The sequence below is a fragment of the Vicugna pacos genome, chromosome 6 (genome assembly GCF_048564905.1).
Source record: "Vicugna pacos chromosome 6, VicPac4, whole genome shotgun sequence".
In the NCBI taxonomy this organism is placed as follows: domain Eukaryota; kingdom Metazoa; phylum Chordata; class Mammalia; order Artiodactyla; family Camelidae; genus Vicugna; species Vicugna pacos.
Window position 1 is genome coordinate 71,760,725 of NC_132992.1, and position 20,275 is coordinate 71,780,999.

Sequence of the window (20,275 nt, forward strand, 5' to 3'; positions counted from 1 at the left end):
AGGTGAGGTCCCCTGGTTCTGGGGACTTCCTGAGCATGAGGGAACTCAAGGTTAGGAAGCAGAGGGTGATGAAGCCGGGTGGCTAAGAAGGGTGAGGAATTTGGCCCAGTCCAGTGTTCAGTGGGATTCTTTGTTTCCTTGAGTCCTAAAATCTAGTCCTAAGTGATCAATAACATAGCATAGTTTTATCCCCCGTCCCTGTCTCTGTTCCTCATCTATCAAATGGGAGTTTTGAAGCTTGCCCTACACTCTCAGAGACGTCAGGAAATTCACATGACTGTCAGCTGCACAAGGATGGGGAGCCTGGGTCTGATTCAGGCTGTACCCCCGGGGCTTGGGTGCTCAGCACACATTTGGTGAAGAAATGAGCATCATAGTCTATAAATTCCTTTGAAAGCAGCCTCAGGAAACAGCGTGGCTCAAGAGCACACCCTTAGCCAGAAGAGGGCGCTCTTCAGTGAAACAAGGTTTGATACAGAAAACCAGGATCTTTCTGCAGGATTGTGGTTTGAGAATTTACATCCCTAGGCTTTGCTTTAAGCTTTAGGATTTAAGAGATCAAATAATTCCATTCTAAATTCTTATATCTAAACTTGCTTTAACTCTAGTATCCCAGCTAGGAAAAGAGGCTAAGATGTAGTTTATTTCCTCTATTTCATGTTCTCTTAATGCTTTAGGCACTTAGTACAGATGTGATTAGTTTTATTTGGAGGGGACGGGCTTGAGACAGCAACCAGTTTATTATATTATGTGATTTTGTGGGTCAGGAATTAAGACAGGAATTGGCTGGGACATTCTTCTGCTCAATATGGCGGACTGATGTCCTCTGTGGTATCAGCTGGGGAATGGGCTGGCCTGGAGGGTCTCAGGTGGCTTCACCTACATGACGCAGATGTAATTTTATATTTTGTGTGATTATTTGATTAATATCTGTCTCCCTTACTAGTCTAGAAGCTACCAAAGGGCCAAAACTATGTCTGGTTTTGTCTGTTGTTTTACCCCTAGGGGCTAGCACAGTGCCTGGGCCACTGAGGCTCACTAAACAGTATTTGTTGAAAGCATCAAGGATGTAATTCTTAAAAAGTGTCAGGATGCTCAGGAAAAAGGCATAGGTAAGAGTTCATGATAATGATCATAGCTCAGGAAGCGCCAGGCTGAGCTAAGTACTGGACCACCCGGCTGGTTGGCATTATTTAGCCCCATTTTACAGATGAGGAGCAAAGGGTGCTCTGACACAGCTTCAAAGGGTGATGCACCGGAAGCACCTTTTATATCACAAATCAGAGGACCTGGGGAAACTCAGGAGCCCTGGAGGCCAAGCAAGTTATTAAAGTAAATTATTTCAGAGATAAAAACCTGATGAAATGACAAAAGGCTAGAAAATATGTTTCAAGTTAGTCACAGTGTTCCAGATTCCTGCTTCTATGTTATGCAAATAATAAAGGTGAAACCACGCCAAATGATGAGGTGACGTTCCCCTCGGATGTCTATCGCCATGTTGCCTTAAACTGTCCCTCAAAATCCACATATTGTTTCTTCGTCATCCTGGGTTTATTTATTTTTGATGTTTCTGCACAGCTGGACTGCTCTGCTGACATGTAAAGCTTCCTCTGATTCATCAAACAACAGGCTGGACTTTTGTTATGGGTGGGGCATCGCAAAGCCAACTTTGGGTTAGTAATAGTGCCCTTGATAGAAGTTGCCTGGGGGGTCAGAGTATTAGCAGATTATCTGATGCCCAGGCTTCCTGGAGGCTCTGCTTTGCTTGAAGGGCTCTTCTAGATATTGTTACTGTGATGGAGAATACCCCAGGGTGCCAGGAAATTCCTGCCCTGGGCAGGGAGCTGACTTCCCGGTATCCTAGGGATTCTAAGGCCAGCTCCCTGTAGCCAGTCAGCGTTGAAGTTGCCTCAAACTGACAGACAAGAGGAAGCCCAACAAAAGCAGCTGGAACTCAAACAAACAGACTCGGTTGCTGCTGGGAGGGGAATCAGGCCTGGCGTCATCCAGGCTCTGGGCCAGGCCGTTGTCATGGTGATGGCCAGCTGGTTTACCAGCGGGCAGCTGAGCCAATTCTCTGAGGGGGAAGCCCCAGAAGGGGGCTGGGGCACCCGGGGTGGGGGGACCTGTGCTTCTCCAAGTAATAGAAACCCACAGAAAAGGCAGGCTCCTTCCAGAGAGCTGCTTCTCTCAGGAGCCAAGCAGGCGGCCCAGGGGGCAGTAGACTCAGAGAGGCTGGCTGGCCTGGGAGGGAGGGAAGTGGCCAGTGAACCAGCAAAGAGGCCTCTGAAAAGCCTGGAAGGATTTCCAGGCAGAAAGGATTTGCAGCTGTGTTAGCTTTCTGGGCAAAACATGAACTGAAGTGGATCACAGAGTTCTTTAAAACAGAAACAAAGCACAAAAACAATCCACACACACACAGCGGCCAGTGGAGGAGAGAGGGGCTTTGGGAACCTCAGAGGTGGCATGAGAAAACATCTTCTGTCCTTCTCCAGGAGGTTTTTCCTTTTCTTTTCTTTTCTGATGACCACAATTCAAGTCTTTACCTGGAGAAATGAACAGCTTTCAGCAAAGTCATGTTAGAAAACCTGTTTTGCAGGGCAGGGCCTAAAAGGTGTTCAGTCCATGAGAGTGGGTTACTTTAAGTTGAAGAAGAGACTCCCCTTCTGGCTAAAGGGCAACATTAGCCAAAATAAACGCAATGGGGGAAAGAATCTTGGTACCTTCCTTCAGAAATCTCACTGCAAAAGTGTCTGTCATACAAAAGGACAAATACTGTACGATTCCTCTCCTACAAGGTTTCCAGAGCAGTCATTTCATAAAGACAGAAAGTAGAGTGGTGGTCACCAGGGGCTGTGGGTGGGGTGGGATGGGAAGTTAGTGTTTAATGAGGATGGCGCTGCAGTTTGGGAAGATGGGATGAACTCTGGAGATGGGTGGTCATGACACCCAGCTGTGTGAATATACTCAGTGCCATTGAACTGGACACTTAGAAATGGTTAAAACGGAAGAAGGGGTATAGCTCAGTGGTAGAGTGTGTGCCTAGCATGCATGAGGTCCTAGGTTCAACCCCCGGTATCTCCATTAAAGATAAATAAGAACCTAATTATCTCCCCTACAAAAATTTAAAAAAAATGGACAAGATGGTAAATGCTATGTTATTGACTACTTGACCACAATTTTTAAAAAGGTGTCTGTCAGTCAAAGACTATCTTCTTGTACCAGGAGACGGTGGTGTTTGCTTGGAGCTGAACACCCAGCTGAGCTGTTGGCTCAGCTCTCTCACCCTCGCTGTGTCATCCATTAAGGAGCCGTTTCTTCCTTCAGCCAATAAGGAAGAATGGGCGTGAAGGCGTTTAGTGAACAGAAGTGTGCCACAAGAACGTGAAATGTGATTGATATTATTTAAAATTCATCTTTAACGTACCCAAGTGCCAACAGGCAAGTTGAAAGGAGAAAGGGGGAGCTTTGAAGAAACTAAGGAAAGGATTCTATTTGGCAATTAGAGGAATTGGAAGAAGCCCAAGTATCTTAGGAGAGTAGAAGAGAATTCTGGGCTCATTCTCAGAGGCCAGAAGGTATGACCCACTTGGACTGTTGCAGCGATTTAAAATACTTCTCCCTTTTGCTAGGCCTAAATTGAGAAACCCAGTTAAGCCCACCCATCAGGAGGAAATGAAACAATGTCAAAACATCACCTCTCAAATTTCATGAAGGGAAACTGTAAGGTTACAACACAAAGCTGGGTGGAAGTTTATGGGATCTTGAACCCAAACACACGGGTTACCATCAGAGAGTCCCATTAACTGTCAACAGTTTATTCAAAGCAACTTTTTTTTTCCATTTCAAGAAATTCACTATTCACCGACACTATTTACCTAAGATATGTTATATTAGCATAAATTAGCATGTGCTAAGCACTAATCTAAATGTAGCACATATCTTATCTTTTCATTCCTTATAAGAACCATGCAAGGTGAATCTTTCTTATAGACAGCAACCTGAAGCTCATGTTTAGAATTGGTTCTTTCTGGTTCATCTCCTCATCCATGAAATGGGAATAAGGTCACAGCTAGATAAGCACAGCAGCTTGCCCCAGCCCATACAGCTGGTAACTAGTAATGTCAGGATTTGAACTCATGTCCATCTGACTCCAAAGCTCTGCACTGGAACACAACACTATGCTGGAGAAAATGCCATTGTTAAGAAGCTTACAAAACAAAAGTGGTCATTCTGCTCTGAGAGCAAATAGAATGAGCAGTTGGTAAATTGCTTTATCAAGACACTGCGTGATGTCATAACGATATACAATGGGGAAGCATCATGAGTATGTGTCAGCAGGGATTTGGGATTTGGGTCTAAAGTTGGATGATACCACTACTACAGAGTATGAAGCAATGCCTGGCTGTATTATGTATGTATGTATGTTGTGTGCCTTGTATATTTTGTTCCGTGTGTTGTATGTTGCATAAATTGTTTGTGTTTTTTTTTGTGTTATGTGTGTATTACGTGTACATGGGTAGATTGTGTAAGTGAAGGAGACTTGCACGATGACTGATTTTTTCAACACTGAGGACCAGACACTCCAATAGCCAACATGTACTTGGTGCTTACTGTGAGCCAGCCACTCCTCTCAGTGCTATACGTGTAATAACTCATTCATCTTCACAGCAGTAATAGTAGTAACTGGTAATAGTATTCTTATTTTATGCATGAGATATGAGGCACAGAAAGATCAATCAACTTGCCCTAGACCCCCCAGACAGTAAGAGGTGAAGCTAAGATTTGAACCCAGGGAGATTGGCTTCAAATTCTGTGATCTCTTATTCTTTCTTTTTTTTAAAAAAATCTTGTAATAACCTTTAATAAAAAAAAATTGAAAATAAATACATGTATGTATATGCATGACTAGGACACTGTGCTGTTCACCAGAAACTGACACATTATAATTGACTGTACTTCAATCAAAAAAAAAAAGATAAATGAGGAATAAAAGCACATTGCTTAGAAATAATTATCCATGGATCTAAAGTCAACAAAATTCTTTACAAGAAAAAATACATAACTGCGGGGGCACTTGAAATAGATCAGAAAACACTTTCACATTAATTGTTCTTTTCATATACTTCAAATTTGTACCTAATGCCTTTTTTCTCCTGGACATCAGAGGGAACACCTGGCTATTCTGGAAGAAGTTTGTATTTTTCCAAATCAGTTTCTAGAAAAAATATGCCACTCTCAAATTCCTGCATGATCCTTGTCCTGCAGGATAATCTAAGATGGCCTGGCTTGTCCACGGCTTCCTTAAACAGAGCTACCTCCCACTATCCAAAACATAACTGCTTAATTTGTTATTTCTGGTTGCTCAATAAGTTTTAAGGCATCATCCAGACTTTTGTCAAAAAAATGAGCTCCTGTGGAAGTTCCCTGAGTTCTCTACTTAGAACTAAATTAATTCTGTCCTTTAAAGGTCAGTTCTTCTCTTGAGTGGAGAACCAGGTCTTCCTACCCATAATCACCAAACTCTGCTTACCTTCTACTAAAGAGGCTGTGGTCATTCTTTGGAAGTACTTGAATTCATTCCTGACCGGGGGCCAGGGCAGGTCCCCGTTCTTGCCCATATCCATGTTCTGGGACACAGCGATGATGCAGTCGAGCGGACGAACCATGACAGTGGTAGGAAGCACTCTTTGCAGGGAGGAGGTAATCAGGTTTATTTATTTAGTTAGTTTTTTGATGGAGGTACTGGGGATTGAACCCAGGACTTCATGCATTCTAAGCATGTGCTCTACAACTGAGCTATACCCTCCCCCTGGAAGCACTCTTATTCTTTCTTAATTGGTGCTCCCAGACCGCCATGTGAGGACTGATAGAATTAGTCTCCTCATTCTGTAGATGGAGATCCTGTGGACAACATGAACATGTGTGGCTAAGAGAATCTCCCCTCCTCATTAAACGTTAGCTGAAGTGAGCTGGCCATTGCTGGCTTTGTAGTGTATGTGTGATTTCTATCAATCTAATAGTTATTAAGAATTGAAAATATTGCTGAAAAAATCTTACATTTCACATGTCTGTAATGTGTATAGACAAAATGATTTCACTGATTTGTTCTTTCTAAAACGTGGGACCACATACATGTGACCAGTATCTATGGATCAGATATCCTCTGGGGCATGAGGACAGTCTGTGATTTCTTTGAGATAAGATGGCATTTCCCCTGTTGTCTTTCTCCAGTTGCCTTCTGGGGGCCTGTCACTTTGAAGTTGTGGGTAGCACAAGGAAATCTTTGGTAATGCCACTCGAGTTGGAGGAGGAGACTGAGCCTGTTACTATAGCAACACAAAGGAGATGGTTATCCTTCCATCCATCTATCCTTCCATCCTTCCATCCATCCATCCATCCCATTAACAAATGTTATTAAGCACCAGTTAGGTGGCAGTCACTGTTTTATGTGTCAAAAACTCAGTGATGAATGGGAGAAAGTCGTTTTGTTTGTTTGTTTGTTTGTTTTTTGTGGAGCATCTATTCCAGTGGAGAAAGGAGACATCAAACAAATAATAAACATAAAAACAGTGCAAGTCCAGATAGACATGAGGCTATGGAGAAAATAAAGCAGGGAAAGAGGAGAGAGACTGCAGTGGAAGGGGAGGCATATTTTAGATAGTGTGGCCATCAAGCATTATCTGAGGCTCTGCAAAGAGGTTAATCTAATTGCAGAAAAAATCTTATTATTTTATACATACTCCATCCCAAGCCCAGACTCCACTCCCAGTGGGGCTGCTTTCTTCTTGTTCTCCTTCTCCCACAGGATCTGAGGGTGAGCCATTTCCCTAAACTCGGAGCAGCGGAATGGAGGTGGATGATGGACATTGAGGGAGAAGATAAGGAAAAGGTGAAGCTAGGCCTTGAGGAGGGAGCAAAGGGGTTCATGGGCTTGGAGGCCCCCAGGATAGAGTTTAGTGGGTGCTCACTTGTTGCCTACTCAGTATCCACTCCTCTTCTCCTCACTTCCAAACAGCACCCAGATTCTCCTCCTGTTTTTGGATGGAATGTCAAGGGAGCTCCTTACTGTTCTAAGCCAAGCAGGATAATATCAATCCTTTTGCCTCAGTGACTGCTTCAGATTGAAATGTGAAGTGTGATGCTTGAGTCTTTGGGTGGTTATGAAAGTGAAATTCTCTCCTCTCCTGGTGTAGACAGGTAGCTGTAAGTCCATCTTGTGACCTTGATGGAAGCCATCCAGAGGACAAAGCCAACACATGGAAGGGGACAGAGAACAGAGAAGTGGAGCCAGAATTCCAGTTGCTCTTGAACCCACAGCACTGAATTTTTCCCTTTGTGAAATCATTCATTCATTCAAAACACTTTGCCTGCTTGTTATTTGCTAGACACTGTTCTACATGCTTGGGAAAAATCCCTATCCAGTTTCTGGTGGCTTTTCTTTTACTAGTATGGGAGGAGCTGTGGGCAGAGGATCATCAGAGTCAGACTGCCTGGGTTTAAATCCTGGTTCCACCACTCCCTGGCTGTGTGACATTAGGTAAGTTACTTAACCTCTCTGTGCATCAGTTTCCACATGCAATAGGAGATAATTCTAGTCTCTACCCCATAAGATTGTTGTGAGGATTGCACGAGATAACATGAAGGGTGTAGGATGAGACTTGGCAGGTAGCAAGTGCTTACTGTGGGAGCTGTGACTTGCCACCTGGATCACGCTTTGGAGATAGATTTATTTCTCCAGCCACTAGCGATGCTCAATGGCCAGCACTTTTCAAGGGTTGCCCCTGTTGAAGATGACCGTGTTGCCCAAGGCCATGGCCTCTTTCTGGGAGCAGTCTGCATCCAAAGACTGATCTATGTGGAGCTAGAAAGACCTGGACCCCTTGCCTCAACTCTGCAAGGCCACCCCAGTTCTAGAACTCTCATGAGTTGATGGAGGCCTTTGCTGGGCTTCCATCTCAGCTCCACTTCTCCCTCGGTCCAGTCCTGCTTCTTCTCCCTTCCCTTCTGCGGGTGTTGATCTGAACAGCGCATCCTGCATGTGTTTCACAGGTTGCTTCCTGGAACCCAACCTCTGACTCAATAAATGTTAGCTGCCATCCTCATCACCCAAAAGCATCCTAAGTGAGAGAGAAAACAAGAGAAAGGGTGTGAAGGGGAGAGTTGTGGCTACTACCTGGGAGAGGCTGACCAAATATGAGGTGTAGCGAAGAACAGCTGGAATAGGGACCCTGGACCTTTTATTCAGAAGCTGGAGGAGTTGTTCAGTAGAATAAGGGGTCCTTCTCAAATCCTTGTCTCCGGCAACTTCTGTGTGGGTTGAGATTGCTGATATGAACCTAAACTAAAGCTCTGTGTATGAGCTTGACTGGCCGACTCTAAGATTTTTATTTCTTAATGGACTGTATCACCCTCAACTCGCCACTATTAAGAGCACAGTACAAGGTTACACTCTTACCTTGTCATTCAGTTTTCTGCCACGCTTATTCTGAGAATTTGGCAAGCACTTTTCACGTATAAAAGCTCAGCTTTGGCGCTGTGATGGGTGGACCAATTGGAAAAGGACAGAGGCTCCCGGTTTTATAGTCTCAGTGGTGCGGGATTTTGCTTTCTCTAGTCTGGAGAGACATCAGGACCCTGGTGTTCACAGTCTGAATCTGGAAAGTAAAAACCAGGATTTAGCACATGCTCTGTTCAGAGCTTTGCTGGAGGAGGAAGCTTGCTTCTGTCCTCTCGCTTTTTAAGTCAAGTGGTGGTAATGCAAGAGAGCAGGCTGGCTGTGCTCTTTCTTAAATGTTAATAGATTCAGTTGAACCCCACAAGCAACATTTGAAGGTCCATCATGGGCAAGCACTGTGTCTGTGCATGTGAGAGGGAGGGGGAACGACTGAGAGGAAGAGAGGGAGAGATAGAGAGAGAGAGAGAGATGGGGTGAAATACAGAGATAAGAAAGACAGGCTTTTGCAGGAGAGATAAGCCACGCTGCCAGATAACATGTTGTATGACACAGTGATGTACGCATCAGATTTAGAAACAGACAAACCAGTGCTCAAATCCTGAGTTGAATCCTTGTTCTTTTACTGAAGCATGTGGTTTTACATTAGAGGTGACACAAAGATCTCTGGGGGCTAATGGGTAGGAGATGGTCATTCTAGAAAAGGGAACTTTTTTGTGTTTGTTGTGTAATTTAAGAATATTTAATTGTGCCATAGAAAATGAGAGAAGTTATGTACAGAAGGAAGTAGCTTATGAGATATCTTGGACACAGAATAAACAGAATGTCTGTGTGTTGAACATAGATAAAATGATGAAAAAATTGAGAGAGTTGCTTATTGGCAGAGGAAAGAATAGATCAAGGAAACCTTAAATATTTACAAGGCAGAGATCACGTCTTCTCCTGAGATGGCGCTCCAATGGTGACAATCACTATGTCCCAGAAACATAGATAAAATCCATAACTGCTCAGCAGATGAACTGGAGTCCCACAGGGTGACCAGGTGTACCTGCCCGTGAATCTTCCCCACAGAGGCAATTTGTGCATTGACACCATCTTCCAGCTGGTCCCCTCAGTTGCCCTCCCCTCTGAGCCCTTTATCAGCACATTAGGAGGGAAGGCCGCCATGGCAGAGAGAAGGAGATGTGTGAATGTTGTGTGATCCAGGATTTAGATGGGAGGTCCTTTTACCTGTTGCATTTATCCTGAGTGTGTTTGCCTGTCCTGTAAGTTTGCCATTGCTTTTCACCGTGTTTTAAATTGATTAAATGAATTGTGTGATTCAAGCATCTTAATTTGGCCCGTAAGCCTTTCTGTTCTGTGACCTCTGGGATAGCTCGCCTGGAGGTGGAGTTGGAGGCGACCATTGCCTTAGTTAACCTTAGGTTAACTTCCCAGATGACCAAGGAGACTTAGATGAGGCTTCCTAGATGCAAAGCCCGAGGAGGAGTTTCTAGGGGGAGTGATTTATGAGGGAGTTCTCTCCAGAGAAAAAGTCTGCAAGAAAGTAAGGAAAACAGGACAGGAGATGGGAAGAGGCCACGCAAAGATGAGCTTCTGCCGAAGTATCACCTCAGCCTGGTCCCATGCTGGGCTCTGGAGTGTGGATGGCGCCACAGACTTGGCTTCCCTTGAGGCAAGAGGGCCAGTCTTTTGGACCTTGTATCCGGGGCTGGTGCACCAGCCTGGACAAGGGGGTCTGGGTGGAGTACCAGCAGCACCTGCCTGAACTGCCCTCCCAGGTAAGTCATAAGGGCAAGGGAGGGGAGAGAGAACTTAGTAGGTTGGGAAAGTAGTGGGAAAGGGATTGGCAAGACAAGTTGCATTATGACTTGGAGGAGTCTGATTGCCCAAGCAAAAGGCTAAGACCTGATTCCAAAGGCAGGAAGCCATAGGGAGCCACATGTGTATTCTTGAGCACATGTGTGATTTGGAGCAGTGCTTCAGAAGAGCCAGATGGCAGTGGCATATGTTGGGAGGAAGCTGCCGGTAAGGAGAGCAGCGGGGCCTGTTGGGCAGTCATCAGGTAGCTTGAAGCATCTTTCTCCTCTGTGGCCTTTGGGTAGCTCTAGACACTCAGAAGGCTACTTCCTGGGGTCTAGTTTTGCAGCCATCTCCCCGGCCTCAATCTTACAGAGTCTCTGTTCTCTTAAGAATCAGCCTTGTCCTTCAGGACAAGGGACTGGTACCACATCCTCAAGAGGTAAGCCAGGTTAGGGGTGGGCAAGGAAGGAAAGAGGTACGTGGCTGGAGGCTCTCCATCAGAGAAGAACACCTCATAAAAAGCTCAGCAGCACATCCAGGCTGGCTGCAGAGGGCTCACTAATGCTGGAGTTGTACAAACGGAGCTGGCTCCAAGTGAGGTTACCTGATCTCTAAGTCATACAGAGCTTTTAAGCCTTTGGCTTTTATCCGAGGCACCTGGTCAGGGGCAGGCTGAAGATTCTTGGCCTCAGACCAAGCCACCCTCCATGCAATGATCCTTTCTCCGTGCAGAGGTTTTGGCTGTCCATCAAAGCCTTAAGGACAGTGGTTCTTTTTTTTAACTTAATTTTACTTTATTTTATTTTATTTTTTCTTGAAATGTAGTTGATTTACAATGTTAGTTTCAGGTGTACAGCAAAAAGACATATATATATATATATGTATACACACACACACATACACACACACACACACACACACACACATATTTTCAGCTTCTTTTCCATTATAGCTTATTACAAGAAATTGAATATGCTTCCCTGTGCTATATGGTTGGTCCTTGTTGTTTATATATTTTATACAAAGACAGTGGTTCTTAAACTCCAGCATGAAAAACTCTACTTGGAGTCCCTTCTAAAAGCACAGTCTTCTGGGTCCCATCTGCAGAGAGTCAGTAGATCTGGGGTAAGGGTGAGGGATGTCATTTTAAACAAGTACTCTGTGACTGGGAACAGGCGGCCCAAGTGTCATAATTAGAGATCGGGAAGATCCAGTGTTTATTTACTCAGGAAACACAAAAGTCCTGTGAGGTAGGTACTATTATTTTTATTATTCTCAATTTACAGATGGATAATTTTAGGTTCAAAGGGTTTACGAAACTGCTCAAAGTCTCAGAATTAGTACACGGCAGAGCTAGGATTCCAGTGAACTGAACTACAGCCTGTGATGCTGAGATCTGGAGAAAGAATAATAGAGGATCTAGCTGACCACATGCATACGCAGGCCTGTCCCCTGGCCCCCCCAGGTATAAGCCCTCCGGAGCCAGGCCAATAGTATCAGTTAGGAACAGGTGCAGTTGTGCCGAAGTAACGAGTTAGCCACCGCATTCATTTCCTGCTCACACTACATGCCACTCAGACCAGCAGGGGGCTCTGTTCATTACAGTCACTCAGGGATCCAGGCTGATGGAAGCTCTAGCTTGACATGTGCTTCCATTATAATTACAGAGGTAAAGAAAGAGGACACTGGCTCTTAAGCCAAGCTTTTCTGTCTGGAAATGATATGGGTATCACTTCTTCTCCAATTTCATTGGCCGAGTAAGTCCCACAGCCCTGCCTGAGTCTATCAGGGTGTAGAAGTGTAAACAAGGGTGTAGTTCACCACACTAGCCTGCTCACCAAACCCTGATGTGCCTTCTCTTCTCAAGGGTCTGCAGGTGCTGCTGCATCTGAATGAAATGTCCTGTCCCTGCTTCTCGGCCAGGCTCACTGGACTCAGTGTCTAATTCTAGACTCACCTGCCACCAGCTCTGGGCAGCCTTTCCCAACCTACCCAGGCTGGGTTATGTGCCCCAGTCTCCAGGCCCCAAAGGGCCTGGGCTGATCCCAGCTAGGGAATATGTCATGTTACATTGGAGCTGTTACTGCCTGTCCTGCAGCGCACTGGGCTGAGGGCTCCAGGGAGACGGGGATGTGTGGGAGTGAAGGGCCTTGTCGCTCCATCCCCTGGAAAGCAGGAGACATGCAGGAGCTCAGGGACAGAAGGTCAGAGTGATTAAGAGCTGGATTCTGGCCTCCAGAGAGCTGCCCTCCTTTCCTGTAGGAACAGGGTATCGAGGGGCTTAGAAAATGGGGAAGAGGAAGGCAAGAAGTCTATGACTTCAGGATGAGCCAACTGCAGATGGGGAAGAAAATCCCCTGCAGACAGAGTGGGCTTTTTCCAAGGCTTCACTACCCATCATGGAAAGACTCACCTCGACCCGGGTTAGTCACTGCCCAGAGCTGGCTGTGTCACCACAGGGTGAACTTTGAGCCCCAGGGGAGGACATGCTGCAGCTGGGGGAAGATCCTCACTGTCCTTGCTCTGGGGCCCATGATGCCCATTAAAGGTCATTGTTAGCAAAGGGGTGGGTGTTGGTGGTCTTCTCAGAGGGAGCTCTACAGGAGTCCTGTCCCACCACAGCCGCTGGGGTGAGGGTGTTGGGGAGACGCTACTTGAGGTCAGGGACAGGGATCAAGGTCTGTCTAGCAGGGGAATTAACCTGACTCTGACGTGGGACTCTGCACCGTCTCGGTCACCTGTTGGATGCTCACACCTGGAATAACCACAGAAGAGAGGCGGAGAGGCCCGGGACTGTGCATGGGAGTGAAGTATGTGGCCTTGGGCTGCACCAGGCAGGATCCATCGCTGCCGTCCTGCCTTCAGGACTCAGGGAGATGAACCATTTTCAGTTTGTGGGATATCTCACGGTGTTTCACTTCTGAGCCGACGGTGCACTGACACTGACACAAATCTTGGCCTCTTCACTTATTTTTCCATAAGAAATTAAACTCTTCAAGTGTTTTGTCTCTTTGTGGTGTGATTTTCCCTGAAGTTGGCAGTGTGGTGGGGGGGACTGTTCTAGGCTGGGTCCCATTGCGCAGTGCCTGTCACTCAGTGGGCCCCCTCCTTTCCCTCCTCCCACCTCCCCACCTGGACTTCCCCGGGGAGTTCCCAGCCCCCTCCCTCCATCATGCAGACACCCTGGACTCAGCTTCCCTGTCTTCCTTGTCCAGCTTCACTTTTCCTCACAGGATTTTCCCCACCAGGGATCATGCACTTGGTATTCTCTGCTTCCTCTCCCTCAACTGTAAAATCTATGAAGTTGGCATTTAAGGCAAGTCTGCTGATTGATGGACACCCTGAAAGAATAAAAGATTTGTCATAGGAGAGAACTAGGTACCACATCAAGCTCTCCAGTCTCCCGAGTGTGATTTGGTACCAGTCTGTGGCACAAGTGGTACAAGTGCACCACTGGCCAAGCAGCCACGGGGCTGCTCCGCTCCAGGGCGCCTCAGGCCAAGGGGGCAGGCTGGTCAGCCCCACTCAGCCCGCAGGGATTCTATCTGGCCTGTAGATGCCTTAATTTTATTTTAAAAATTCCTCCGACCTTCAGAAATGGAGACGTTTCACAAAATAGCTCAGCAGATCTGGCCACAGTGGGCCTGCATTCCAGCACGGCGCAGTCCTCGAGCTGCGAAGCTGCCCTGTGTCGGCTGTGTTCTCCAATCTGCCGCGGTCCTCACTGCTCTCATGATGTTTGCTTTGGTGCCACCTGAGAGAACACCCACATGTGGTAGCTTTTCTGCTCACACCATTTGTGGAATTGGAGCACGGCTCTTAACTTCCCTGAGAACCCTCCATCTGTCAGATGGAGTTCCCCATTGCCCAGCTGAGTCTAGGGTGAGGACTGGATGAGAAAGTCCTTGGGAAGCAGAAGTTCTCTGCTCCCTCCCCCGCCTGCTACTTCCTCTCCCCTTCCCTCCCCCTTCCTAGACCCGACTGCTTCTGTCCGTGGAAGTGGAAGCAGCTCTGTAACTGGCCACGTGGGTCCTTGCTTGGCAGCTGGATCTGCCTTCCAAGGTTGGGAGGGCTGGGGAACCACTTGCTGCTGTTGCACCTGCATCAAGATGAGGTCTCTAACCCGGAAGGATGCATAGGTCATGGTAAAGGGGTGACTGGGGTGCAAGAGGGCTCCGAGTCCTAGCTGGGCTTGGCCTCAGAACAACTAAAATGAGGTGTGAGCAGTGGCCAACTGCCTCTCTCAAGTGACCTCCACATGGGTGGTTGCCACTGAAAAGTCTTTCCTTTCTAATCCTACAGTCCTTGTTTGAGAACCAGGTGTCACAGCCACTGCTGGTGAAGTCAGCAGGGTTTGCTCAGCTTTGCTAGGAAATAGCTACTTTTCCCCTCCTGGGACTATTAAGCTAGTGCACCTTTTAAAAGGTTTTAAACTTTTATTGCTTTCTTGAAATAAAGTATTCCTCCCATTCCAAAATGAATTGCACTTCAAATGGATTTCCCATGTTTTCTTTGTTTTGATTACAAAGTAATCCATTCTTGTTCATTTACAGAAACATTTGAGAAATATTTAAAGACAGAAAGAAATTAAAACCTCTCATAATCACTTGTTAATATTTTGGTTTATGTCATTTCAGACTTTTTGTTTTCGGTCCTCACAATCATATATACGTATATTCATATATGTATTTTCCACATGCACATGTCTGGGTCTTACTTTACATACTATTTGATAATGCACAGCATAAGTCCTGGTAAAGAATAGGCGATAAATAAATATCACCAAGGCTCATGAATATCACTTCTTGAGTGCTCACAGTAAGTCAGGCCTGATGTTAGGTGTTTTACATGCATTATCCCATTTACTCCTAACAACAATCCTATGATACAGGAGCTGTCTGACTCATGTTTTCCAGATGGGAAACACAGACAGGCCCAGAGAAGTTAATGTTACTTGTCAAAACTTACAAATGTAGTCAATCAGATGGACCAATACCAGTTCTTGTATATTGGCATGAACCAAATGTACATTTGCTGGTTTAAAACTTTTTCAGAAATGATATAAGCAGTGCCTTACCGCCTATTGAGGGGAGAATATTTACTGAGAAAGATGTGAAGACATGTTCTGGTCTTGGAGACAGGAACTCTGGCTCTGCAACCGACTAGTTGTTTAAACTGGAGCAAGTAACTTGACCTCCCTTATCCTCAGTTTCCTGGTCTACAAAATGGGATTTGTATGGAGAGAAGGGTTAGTACTGTCCCTGGCATGTAGGAGTTTTTGATGTGATTGACAGAAGTTGATGGCAATTGGGAAGACGACGTTGAAAACTAATTTATGGTTCCCAAAAGGGAAGGGGGGAGCAATAAATTAGGAGTTTGGGATTAACATATACACATTACTGTATATAAAATAGATAAACAGCGAGGTCCTCCTGTATAGCACAGGGAGCTATTCAATATCTTATAATAACCTATAATGAAAAGGAATATGAATAAGAATATATATAGTAACTGAATCACTATGCTGTACACCAGAAACTAACACAACATTGTATATCAACTATACTTCAATTAAAAAAAAAAGAAATCAAAGTCACATAACCTGAAGCTTGCTTTAAAGGGCTCACCCGTGACATTTCAGGGAGGAATCAGTTGGTATTGGGCTGATGGTGATTATGATCTCAATTAGTGGTTAGAGTCCCCCCACCCCCTTGCCCAAGGCCACATTCATTTTCTAGGAAGGATTTCTGGTCTTCAGCAGTAAGATCACTTATCAATTTGTCTTTCAGAAATAGATAATATCTCAATGTGCCCAATTCCTAAAATAGCACACTTGTACCTGTGCAACTTTTGTGGTTTAAATAAAAATCAATGGCAAGGGGAGATAAAAAAATCACAGGATACCTGAATTTGAATAAATTTGAATTGTATTACAATTAGGGGGTCTCCCAATTTCTCTCCTTCCATGTGGCATGTTAACTTCTCTGAGCCTCAGTTTTCCCAGGAGTCAGTACCTCCCTCCTCAAGATAGTGTGGGACAAAAGACAGTACATGTGAAGGTTTTAGCTCAGGGTCTCAGTCATAATAAATAATACCCTTTATGAAGCTGTATAAGTGACGCGGTGTAGAACACACACTTTGTGGTTAGACCTGGGTTAGAATCCTGATTCTGCCATTCATCAGCTTTGTCTCCCTGGGCAAGTTATTTTGCCTTTCTGAGCCTACCTCATGGGGTTTGTACAGTCTAAGCACTAATTTATGTAATATCTGCCCAGAGCAGGCATCCAACATCAAATATTAGAATGAGGTCCTCCTTGCCATCTCCTGGTCACATCACTCTTTGCCTTTATGATCCTTGTAAAGCCTGAACCGCATAAGACAGCACTTGGTTATCTACTGCCTTGTATTGTCCCCTTGTGGGTTTTTTTTTTTTTTCTTTTCTTTTCTCAGGTGCTTAACTCTGGCTCTTTGCATGAGGCTCAGACCCTTGAAGGCACCGTCTGGGACACAGACTTCTTTAGTATTCTTTCCAGGGACTCATATATGTGCAGGCTCAATAAATCTTTGCTGCCTTGAGTTGCATCTGATTGATGGCTCTTTCCTTGTTGATTTCTCAAGGTTTTACCCAGATTGAGTTGAAACCCTTGGGAAAAATTGCAGCAGCCTGCTTGAGTCCCCAGCGACTTGAGCTCTTGGCTCTGCTGAAAATAACAAATGGAGGAGCTGAAGGGCCTGAGTGCCACCACAGGCATCTGACAGCTCAGGAGAGGGGCCACTCAGACCCCCTCTTTGGCCCTTCCAGCCACCTGACTCAACAGCAGTGCCTATGGCTTTGCGGGACAGCTGTGGCCTTAAATGGCACCAGAGCTTAAGATGCTTCCCTTATTTACATAGCGGCTGCTTTAATGCCTTGAGCAGGTCTTTCTGTGGGCCCAGTAGGCAATGGGGAGGAAAAGTTAAACAAACAGGAAAAAAGTGAGGGAAGGGTGCAGTAAGGACCTGGCTGTGGATTTTCAACGTTTGTATTTCGTTTCCCCGACTGGGTATAAGTCGTTAAAAAGGGGAACTTTCCACGCTCCCAAATCCTCCATTATTTTTAATAGTTTACCACTAGAAGAGGGACTAAAGACTCATGAAAGTAAAATAGTTGACCTTTGGTGTCAGGGCAGAGCTGAGGTGGATATGTTAATTGTATATCTGAAGTTGCTTGTGTAATTCCATAATTCAATGCTTTTTAGGAGTATTGGGCTACTTTGTAGAACCCAGATCTTTTTTTTTTTTTAATGCTTATTTGATTGTAGGGTTTGTAAAGTCATTTGTTCATTCATTTATTTAACAAATATTTATTGAGCTAGAGGCTAGTTCCCGTGAATACAAAGTTTATTCACTGGGCTAATGTTTTTTAAATCCCCTACATGCAGGCCCTGTGTCAGGGGCTGGGGACAGAGCTGTGAACAGAGACAGGCATGGGTTCTAGCCTTGCAGACCCAGTGGAGAATAAGAGACAAGTGAATAATCATTATAATATATGGTGCAAATTGCTAAGAGGGATTTCACAGGATGCTAAGGAAGCTCTCAGTAAGAATCCCAGACCTAGATTTGGGGGTTCAGAAGGAAGTGACAGCTAAGCTAAGCTTGATAGAAAAATAGGATTTGGCCAGGTGTGGATGTGGGTGCAGAGAGGCAGGAGGGAAAGTCGTTACAGGTAGAGGAGAGACAATGTGCAAACTGGAGGAGACAGGCCAGGTTACACTGCAGTAAAAGGAAAGCCCTTCACCTCTAAGTAGCATAACACAGAAAACCTTATTTCTCACTCCGAAGTCTGATGTGAGTTCAGGGCAACTTTCCTCCACGGAGTGACTCACTGATGCAGGATGCTTCCATCTCAAGACTCCACCATTTCAACACATGGCAGAGGAAAGAGAGAGAGAGGGAGGTGTACTGGAGACTAAATGCTTTCGTCTGGAAGGAACCACATGACTTCTGCTCACAATCCGTTGGCCAGAACTAGTCACATAGGCCCCATCTAATTGCTACGGGGTGAGAAGTGTAGGTGAGCACGTGTAGTATTTGGTGAGTGATGCTGCCTGTGCCACACAGAGAGCGTATATAGCACATTGGGAAGCAGTGAAGCATTCCAAAAGGCTGGAGCTTATCGTGTGTGTGTGTGTGTGTGTGTGTGTGTGTGTGTGTGTGTATTGGGGGTTGGTAGGCAGGGTTGGGTAGAGAGGTCGTAGAGTGAGATAAGCTGAGGCCTGTCACAAGGGCCTTATAATCCATTTTAATGTTGAGGGATTTGGACTTTAAGGAGACATGGAAGAATTTTATTAGGGCATGATAAGATCATATTGGCATTCCAGAAAGATCATCTAAGAACGATCCAGCTTTCATATAGACACTGGGGAGGAGGCGGCAAGATTAGGGAACAATTAAGAAGTTTTTACCATTGATCAGGCAAGAGATGGTGGTGCTTGAACAAGGAAGGGGCTGTGAGGATGAGAGGTGGGTGCATTCTCAAGAACTATGGTGAATGTGGAATCAACACAGGGAGTGAAGGAGAGGAGGGGGTGAAGCTCAGATCTGTGGGTTGAGCAAGTGGGTGGAGAGAATCTTGTTTGCCTGCTCAGGAAGAGCAGGAGGAGTAAGTTTAGGGAAAGACAATGTGTTCAGTTTTGGAATCACTGAGTTTTAGGGGTCTGTAGACCATCTAAGGGGAGAAGTTCAGGGGGCATTTGGTTCTTTGGTTCTGGTGCTTGGGAGCGTCTGACTTGTGGTGTTAATTGGGAAGTCATGAATATATAGATGGTATTTGAAGTCGTGACTATGGAAAGTTGAGTTAAAAAAATCCCTGCTCTTGAGTAGCTAAAAGTCTAGTGTAGGTGGGGTGGGGACCAGGCATAAAAACAAAAATTAGGATTCAAGGCTGAGGGTGGGTATAGAGCACATGCTTAGCATGCATGAGGTCTTGGGTTCAATCCCCAGTACCTCCGTTAAAAAAAAAAAATATATATATATATATAATAAATTATTTTTTAAAAAAGAATTCAACGTGAATGGTGTAACATTGAGGGGCAGACAGAGTAAGCTTGACAGAAGAGGGCAAGACGGAGTGAGAGTTAGGTAAGTGGGTCAAGGAAGGGCCGTCCATGTGGGAGGAACAGCACGTGAGAAGGCATGGAGCTGTAAACGCAGCCTCGCCCAGCCAAGGCAGGCCTGGGTTCCAGCTCTGTAACATTTTGCGTGCTTATACGAGAAAGGAGGCAGCAGGTGAGGAAACACTCATCCATCACCATCTCAGCATTGCACAGGAAGTACGAGAGGGGCTTTACGTGGTTGAAAAGTTCATGATAAGGTGGCATCTTTTAAAACTTTTAAACATTTTTTTATCATAAACTTTTCAAACACATAAAAAAAAGAGAGAGAAAATATTACGATGAACTCACATGTATTTATCACCCAGTTTCAAGAGTTATCAACATTCTGCCAATCTTTGTTTGTGTATACATTTCTCTCTTTTGATTGACGGAGTATTATTTGGAACTTTCTATTACAGAGAAAGTAGGCAGAAGAGTTAATTAACCCTCATGTAGCCATTGCTTAATCCCAGAAAATATTAACCCAAGGCTATCCCCTCTCGATCCATGCCCTATCCGATTATGTGCCTATGATCACATCATTGTGGCCTGTAAATACTTCAGAGAATACATCTCTAATAAGGGCTTTAAAAATATAAGTGCAATATCATTATCACATGCAACAACATGAGCACTGCTTCATAAGGTGGCATTTTAAAGACTTTGGGACAGTATTGGGTAAAGCCAGAAAATCCTCTGATTGTGCATAAATGTAATTCAGGCAGCAGTTCTGGATGCTTAGGTTGGTATAGATCTGAGTCCTTCAATCAGACCACACTGGACAAGGTGTGGGTGTGAGGTGGATGGGGAAAGGGGGAGGGGAGGGGAGAAAAAGCCAGAATGAATCTAGGGAAGTGCAGGATTGTGGGTAGGAGGCTAGTTC

The 20,275-nt window shown here is 45.1% G+C and overlaps 1 non-coding gene and 1 pseudogene across 1 annotated transcript; both read right to left on the reverse strand.

The window, feature by feature from the left end:
* Nucleotides 1-5,105: 5,105 nt before the first annotated feature.
* On the reverse strand, nucleotides 5,106-5,669 carry LOC107033686 (dihydrofolate reductase pseudogene; annotated as a pseudogene).
* Nucleotides 5,670-5,737: 68 nt separating this feature from the next.
* Nucleotides 5,738-5,810, reverse strand: TRNAS-AGA (transfer RNA serine (anticodon AGA)). Its single transcript has one exon. It is a non-coding gene; the product is annotated as a tRNA-Ser (tRNA).
* Between the last annotated feature and the right edge of the window lie 14,465 nt (nucleotides 5,811-20,275).